The 8,219-nt window shown below is 56.8% G+C and overlaps 1 protein-coding gene across 1 annotated transcript in view; it reads right to left on the reverse strand.

The window, feature by feature from the left end:
• LOC129718434 (integrator complex subunit 7-like) overlaps positions 1 to 8,219 on the reverse strand; it is a 1,119,499-nt gene that overhangs the window by 243,929 nt on the left and 867,351 nt on the right. The window lies entirely within an intron of this gene.

An 8,219-nucleotide genomic window follows, 5' to 3' on the forward strand; every position in this document is an offset into this window, starting at 1 on the left:
GGGAGAGATGCTGGGGTAGTTACACTCCCCAAGACACCTACTTATCCCTGTCCCGACCCACTAAAACCCCTCCAGTCTCCAGCCCTGGTCTTCCCGGAACGACGGTTAAGTATTACGTCGGGAAGTGGCTTTTGTGCGTGATGCACCCTCTTTACTCTTATAACCTCCTAGCTAACTACCTGGAGACTGGTAATTAGCTACCACTGGCGTGTTGGTGGTTCACCCGCCACACACGTTGCAGCTCCAGAACAATCTGAGAGGCGGCCGCACAGACCGCGTTCCAGATGTCCGGGTCGTCGCACATCCTCCGGACTAGATTGTCCGGAGTAGTGCCAGGCCCGCTCACAGCCATCATGTTGCTCCTCGCTCTTACGAAACGGGGGCATACGAAGAAGACGTGCTTAGCAGTCTCCTCCTCCTCCACGCACTCGGGACACATGGGGGACACCGCGTGTCCGAACCTGTGCAGATATTGCCTGAAACAACCATGGCCTGACAGGATTTGTGTCAGGTGGAAGTTCACTTCGCCATGTCGTCTCCCGACCCAGCCGGATATCTCCGGTATGAGTCGGTGCGTCCATCTGCCTTTTGTGGAGTTGGACCATTCCCGCTGCCAGCGGAGCATCGAGAATGACCTTCTGGTACCTCGTATGCCCCTTGTGTCACGTTGGTCGAAACACTCTCTGTCCTCCTTGATGGCGATGCTGATAGGCATCATGCCGGACAAGACACATATTGCATCGTATGACACCGTACGATACGCACTCGCAACTCTCAGGCACATGAGCCTGTAGGTACTTTCCAGTTTGCCACGGTAACTGTTAGTACCTAGCGCTCTGGACCACACTGGCCCACCATACCTAAGTATGGACGAAACCACGCTGGCAAGAAGTCTTCGCTTGCTGCCATAAACCGCTGAGCTATTGGACATCATACGAGATAGTGCTGCAATAGCCGATGAGGCCCTCTTACAGGCATAGTCGACGTGACTTCCGAACGTGAGCTTGTCGTCCACCATAACCCCCAAGAGCTTCAGGGATCGCTTCGAAGTGATGGTGCAGTCTCCGACTCTGACCACCGCCTGTTGCTCCGATTTACGGTTGTTCACAACCGTGACCTCCGTCTTATGATGCGCGAGCTCCAGTTTCCTGGAGCGCATCCAGTCCTCGACCTTGCGTATACAGTGCGCGGCCGTCAACTCGACCTCCTCGATAGACTCGCCGTAAACCTCCAGCGTTATGTCAGGGAACTTGAGTTTTAACACTCCGTCATACATGACATTCCACAACACCGGGCCCAGGATATAACTTTGCGGAACTCCTGCGGTAATTGGGACGCACTTCTGACCCTCCTCTGTGTCGTAAACAAGTACTCGATTCTGGAAATAATTTTTCAGAATCTTGTATAGCGACACCGGTACATGGATGCTCCTAAGCGCGAGCGCTATGGAGTCCCAACTGGCACTATTGAACGCATTCTTCACGTCGAGCGTGACGATTGCGCAGTAGCGTATTCCCCTTCTCTTGCGCTGGATTGCTACCTCCGCCGTCTTGATGACGGAAGAGATTGCGTCCAGCGTGGACCTGCCCTTCCGGAAGCCGAACTGGTTACTTGCCAGACCGTGTACACCCTCCGTGTACCTCACCAGTCTGTTGAGGATGATCCTCTCAAGCACCTTGACCGCGGTGTCCAGCAGGCAGATAGGCCTATATGCCGATGGGTCCCCTGGCGGTTTCCCAGCCTTCGGCAATAAGACCAGTCTCTGCCGCTTCCACCTGTCCGGAAAGAGACAGTCATCCAGGCACCTCTGCATGACTGCCCTGAACAGCCCGGGGGCCGTTTTTATCGCCAGCCTGATCGCCAGGTTAGGGATACCATCCGGTCCCGGTGCCTTGCTCACCTTTAGGGATTTGGCGATCACGATGAGTTCCTCATTCGTAACCCTTGCCTCCTCCCCTGCCTCGACACGGCTGTCGTCGCTCACGGATTGGATGCTCGGCAGGTTGGCCGACCATCTCTGGTCTATGTCTGAGATACTGGAACGTCGGACGTGAGACTCGACCGCCGGAGGCCAAGGACTTGGCTCGTGGCGTGGAAAGAGTCCCTCAATGATACGCTCCAGCATCGCTGGTGATCGCTCTGCAGGCGCCAGCGCGCCTTTAGTCTTGGCCATTACGATCCTGTAGGCGTCACCCCACGGATTTGTATTGGCACTCGCACATAGCTTATCGAAGCAGGCCCTCTTGCTGGCCTTTATCGCACTCTTTAGCATCGATTTTGCCGAACTGAATGCTGCGCGGCGCTCTGTCCTCTCTTCTTCGTTTCGCGCACGCTGCATCCTCCGTCTTGCACGGAGGCACGCACTGCGAAGGTCGGCTATCGCGTCCGTCCACCAGTAAACCGGTGGCTTTCCATTCCTAGGTTGGCGAGTCCTAGGCATGGTGGCGTCGCACGCCCGCGATAGCATAGCAACTAGTTGGTCAGCAGTCGGGCGGAGCCAACTGCCCCCCTCGCGCTCCCTTCTCATTGCCTCTTCGAATACCTCGGCATCAAAGTGCAATGTCTTCCACCCGCGAACGGTCGGAGTGTTGGCTCTACCCGTCGCTTGCCGCCTCTCGTTGTTGTCTACACTAAAACAGACCGCCTGGTGGTCGCTATTAGTGTAGACACCGTCTACCCTCCAGTTCTTGATCAGTCCTGGGCTGGAGAACGTCACGTCGATGATCGACTCCGCACCATTTCTGCTAAATGTACTTTTGTTCCCAACGTTGGCCAGATCAAGGTTGAGCTTTGCAAAAGCCTCCAACAGGATCTGGCCCCTCTGGTTCGTGAAGCAACTTCCCCACTCAACAGCCCAAGCGGTGAAGTCGCCCGCCACCACCAACGGCGTTAGGCCCGTTAGCTCCATGGATAGGAGGTCGACCATCTGGATGAACCTTTCGGTAGACCAACGTGGCGGAGCATAGCAACTGCAGTAGAACACTCCGTTCACCTTAGCAACTACGTACCCTTCTTCTGAGGTTGAGACAACCTCCTGAACCGGGAACTTGCTCGTCGTACATATGGCCGCCAATCTGGACTTATCCGCAACCCAGTTACCGTTTCCGGGAGGGATGCGGTAGGGGTCCGATATTTCGGGGATGTACGACAACGACTCAGTGGCTGCTTGGTGTAGCAGCTGCTGAGCCACGAAGCAATGGTTCAGGTTCAGTTGCGTCACCCTTACGCCCGTGGTTTCGCAGCCGGCTTACCGGCTGGGCACCTGGGGCCTCCCATAAAGTGTTTGGCGTTCCGTTTCCCGGAACATACCATGCACTTGGGAGGCCTGCACCTCCACATCGCCTGCACAGCTGGCTCCTATCGGGCCCCTTGCAGGTCCAGGACTTATGTCCGCCCTCGAAGCACCGGAAGCAAATGTCTGGTTGCTGTAGTATGCCCAGAGGACATACCGACCAGCCGACCTTCAACTTGCCCTCTTTCAGGGCCAGGTTAGCGTCCGCCGACGGTAGTCGGAAGGTAGCTACCTGGGTCCCCGCCGGACCTTTGCGGAGGCGGATTGACTCCTTAGCCACCTCCACCCCGCACTTCGCTTTTAGGGCTTGTGCAATGTCGCACCCCTCAGTGATTTCGTCCAGGTTTTTAAGCTGGAGAGTCACTTCTGAGGTGAGTGCCCGCACTTGCACCTCCTTCCCTAGGACCTTTTCGGCTACCGTTTTGTAGGTAGCCCCCTTGTTCTTGGCGTCCTTTCGGAGCTCAAGTATCATCTCGCCAGTGCGAGATCGGTGGATACTCCGCACATCCGCCCCCAGATCCTTGAGCTGGGTTTCCCCCCTCATCTTCTTCAAGACTTCTGAGTACTTCGACCCATCCGTCTTGAGTATGAGGGCATCACCCCTACTCCACGCCTTTTTGACCTTTTTTGGTCCTCTGGCTGCTCCGCGATCATGACGCGTCGCACCTTCCCGACGCTTCCTACCCTCTACGGTAGTCCAAGGGTTGCCCGTAGCCTCCACCTGTGCCTTTTCCGCGGTGGACCTTGAACCGGTTGGCGTGTGTTCCCGTGGGAGTAGCACGACCAATCGTTTCTTGGTGTTCCCGGGGGCCGTTTCCCCCGGGGACTGCCTCGTTCGCTTAGCGACCTGCCCCGTGGAGCAGACCGACGCGAACGAGGGGGCGTCTGTCTGCACCTCTTTAGATGCAGTCGCCCTCCCGGTCCTGGCCGCTTTCTCGGCCGCCTTCACCCGAGCTACGAGTTCTTCGTGCTCCTTTCTGGCTTCATCAATGGTGCTCCGAAGCAGGAGGAGGCTCTGCTTCAGGTCGCCAGCGATGTTTCGCCTGTTCGCCGAGAACTCGATTATGGCATCGAGTTGTTCAGACAGCGCCGCCACTCTTGGCCGCATGTCCATACACCTTTCGACGGCCTTGACTAGCAAGGGACCGTCCACCGAGATGTCTGGTGTGGACACCGACGGATTCGCCGTTTTTCCACCTCCAGACTTCGCCGCATCCGTCTCCGCCTTCTTCTGCGGAGACCGCTGGATGCCACCTCGTGCGAAGGGATTTGGTAACCCCTCCGCACCCGTCTCTTTTTGGTTCTTCGAGCTCATTTTTGGTAATTGGGTCCCCCTTCCAGCCGCTATCCTTGTCCATAGATGAGAAGTCGCTTGTATGGTCCCATGGTAATCTATGCCGAAGCAGTGAGGCCATGGGTAAGGAGGGTCGCCATAGTACCTTATGAGCACTATGACGCCCCCGCCCGCGTAAGTCAGGAAAGGGGCATCTTGTCCTAGGACTAGTTTCCCCCCATCTGATCCTTCTCTGCCTGATTCCCACCAGGCAATGGACGCGGAATGTACTGGGAGGCCTGCCAGGTTTTACGGGACGGAGACCCCTGCACCGGGTACCATCTCGCCGTTTCAAGCCGCTGTCACGCGACTTTACTAAGGGAGCTCGATGCAGGTGCCAGCCCTTGGTCGTGGTTCCTTTGCGTATCCGACTCGAATCCGTTTCGTTCGCTGCCAGTTGCCATAATTGGGACCTTACTGGTGACGGCCCCAATGGACGAGGGAGTGCATTTGGTTGATGGGAGCGGCACTACTCGCTCCGTCAGAGATGCTTCCGGGTAATTGTGGCATTTACGAGGAGTCGACGGCCCAGTGTCCGACCCTCACCACCCCTAAGCAATCTCCCGCTGCTGGTCCAGGGCTGTTAGGTACTGTCAGCGGTCGCCCTCATATAACGTGACCTCGGCGGTCGCCACGCGCCGACCCGTGGTGGCATGCAGCTCTGCCAACCAGACCTGGCCTCTCTGGTTTGTACAGCGACTTCCCCACTCGACAGCCCAAGCGTTGAAGTCGGCCGCAATCACCAACGGCCATAGGCCCGTCAGTTCCACGGTTGCTTGATCGACCATCTGTGCGAACGTTTCGGTAGACCAACTTGGCGGATCATAGCAACTGCAGTAGAATACTCCATCCACTTTGGCTATAACGTACCCCTCTCTGGAGGTCGACACAATCTCCTGAACCGGGGACCTGCCTGTCGTGCAAATGGCCGTCTTCCCAGACTTGTCCGATACCCAGTTACCGTTTCCGGTTGGGATGCGGTATGGGTCCGAGACTATGGCCACGTGCGACAACGACTCAGCAGCTGCTTGGTGTAGCAACGGCTGCGCCGCATAGCAGTGATTCAGGTTTAACTGTATCACCTTCAGGCCTGTCCGTGCAGCCGGACACTTAGGACCTACCATGGCGTGTTTGGCGTCCCGTTTACCGGTGCATACCAGACACTTGGGAGGTGCACCGTAGTCCCGTGCCTTGTGGCCTGCGCCACCGCAGCGGCGGCATAAATTGGACCTGTCGGGCCCTTTGCACGACCAGGATTTATGCCCCCGCTCAAAGCACCTGAAGCAAACGTCAGGCTGTTGGAAGGTGCCCAGAGGGCAGACCGACCAACCCTCCTTCAACGTGGCCTTCTTCAGGGCCTTGTTACCCTCCGCTAGTGGAAGCTTTATGGTAGCAACCTGGGTGCCGGCTAGGCCCCTGCAGAGACGAACTGCCTCCACGGTCACTACCACTCCACACTCTCGCTCGAAGGCTTGTGCTATATCACACTCTTCGGTGATCTCGTGCAGGTTTTTAGCTGGAGAGTCACTTCAGGAGTGAGGGCTAGGATTTGAACCTCCTCGTCTAGCACTTCCTGGGCCGTCTTCTTATAGGCACAGCCCTTGCCCTTCGCCTCTTTGCGGAGTTCGAGGATCATCTCGCCGGTGCGTGACCGACGAATCGACCTGACATCCGCGCCGAGGTCTTTGAGCTTGGATTCGCCTCTCATGGCCTTCAAGACTTCAGCGTGCTTAGACGCATCCGTCTTGAAAATCGCCCCTTGCGGCTTCTTATTGCGGTCGCCGCGCTTCGCGCGTCGTTCCTGATTCTGCCGCTTTTTGTTCACCACGCTGGTCCAGTCCGTGGCTTCGCCGTTTGCCGGTTCTTTGCTCGGCTGGACGACGGGCCAGCTTCCTGGCTGTCACCGAACAACCGCCTTCGTTGCGTCCTGGGGGCCGATTCCCCCGGAGAGCCTCTCGCACGTGTGCCAGTCGGTTCAGTTGAACAGACTTCGGCAAACGATGCTGCCGCTGTTTGTGTGTATTTAGACACAGCTGCAGCACTCCCTTTTTTAGGCTGGTTAAGCCTTGCCTCTAGCGCGAGTGCCTTGATTGCCGAAGCATCGTTAGCCCGTTTAAGGGCTTGCGAAAGCTCGGATTTTGCGCTGCAAATGTTCATACGTAGCAACAGATGACACTGCTTCAAGTCTTTTGATATGTTGCTACGTTCGTCCGTAAACTTGAGTATTTCATCAAGTTGTACGAACACCGTCTCCACGCACGGGACCTTGTTCATGTGGCTTTCTACCGCAGAGAGTAGCAGAGTCCCAGATATCTGTTCCCGCTCCTTGGCAGTTTTAGGTGTTTCCACCTTGCCGCCGGTCTTCGCCGTTCCGGTTGGTAGGCAATGACCGCGGAACGTACTGGAAGGCCTGCCAGATTTTACGGGACGGAGACCCCTGCAGCCGTATGCCACCTCGCCGTTTCAAGCCGTTGTCACACGACTTTACTAAGGGAGCTCGGTGCAGGTGCCGGCCCAACGTCGTGGTATAAAATCGTATTCTCTCTCACAAACCTAAAAATACAGCGACCAGTACACCATAATTGGTACCTTACTGGTATCAGCCCCAATAGGCAGGTAAGTGCATTTGGGTGATGGGAGCGGCACTACTCGCTCCGTCGAAGCTGCTTACGGGTGGCCGTGGCTTCTACGGGGAATCGACTGCCCAATGCCCGAAACCCCACCACTCCCTAGGCAAGCTCCCGCTGCCGGTCCGGGACTAATCGATGCTATCACACACCCATCGGTACGGCAGAGCTGCATGCCACCACGGGTCGACGTGTGGCGATCGTCGAGGGCGCACAATACAGGTGTGACCACTGACAGTACCGAACAGTCCCGGACCAGCAGCGGGAGGTCGCCTAGGGGTGGTGAGCGTCGGACCAGGGACAGTCGACTCCTCGCAAAAGCCACAATCACTCGGAAGCACCTCTGACGGAGCGAATAGAGCCGCTCCCAACACCCAAAAGCACTTACCCGCCCATCGGGACTGATGCCAGTAAGGTCCCGATTATGGCAACTGGCAGCGTAGTGAACGGATATGAGCTGGATTTCGGAATGGTACCGCATCCTCGAGATGGCACCTGCATCGAGCTCCCTTAGTAAAGTCGTGTGACAACGGCTTGAAATGGCGAGGTGGTACCCGGTCCAGGGGTCTCTGTCCCATAAAACCTGGCAGGCCTTCCAGTACGTTCCGAGTCTATTGCCTGGTAGGAATCAGGCAGGAGTAGGATCAGATGGTTGTTCCTGACTTGCGCCGGTCGGTGGAGTCATAGTTGCCCATAAGGCGCTTTGACTGCTTACCCTAGCCATGACCTCACTGCTTCGGCATAGACCACCATGGGACCACATAGGCGACTACTCCACCATGGACAAGGATAGCGGCTGGAAGGGGGACCCATTTAAATCAAGATGAACACATTCAAAACGAAAGAGACGAGGGCGGAGGGATTACAAAATCCCTTCGCAAGAGGTGGCATCCAGCGGTCTCCGCAGAAGAAGGCTGAGACGGATGCGGCGAAATCTGGAGGTGGAAAAACGGCGAATCCGTCGGTG

This window comes from Wyeomyia smithii, chromosome 1, assembly GCF_029784165.1.
Source record: "Wyeomyia smithii strain HCP4-BCI-WySm-NY-G18 chromosome 1, ASM2978416v1, whole genome shotgun sequence".
NCBI classification, from domain to species: Eukaryota; Metazoa; Arthropoda; class Insecta; order Diptera; family Culicidae; genus Wyeomyia; species Wyeomyia smithii.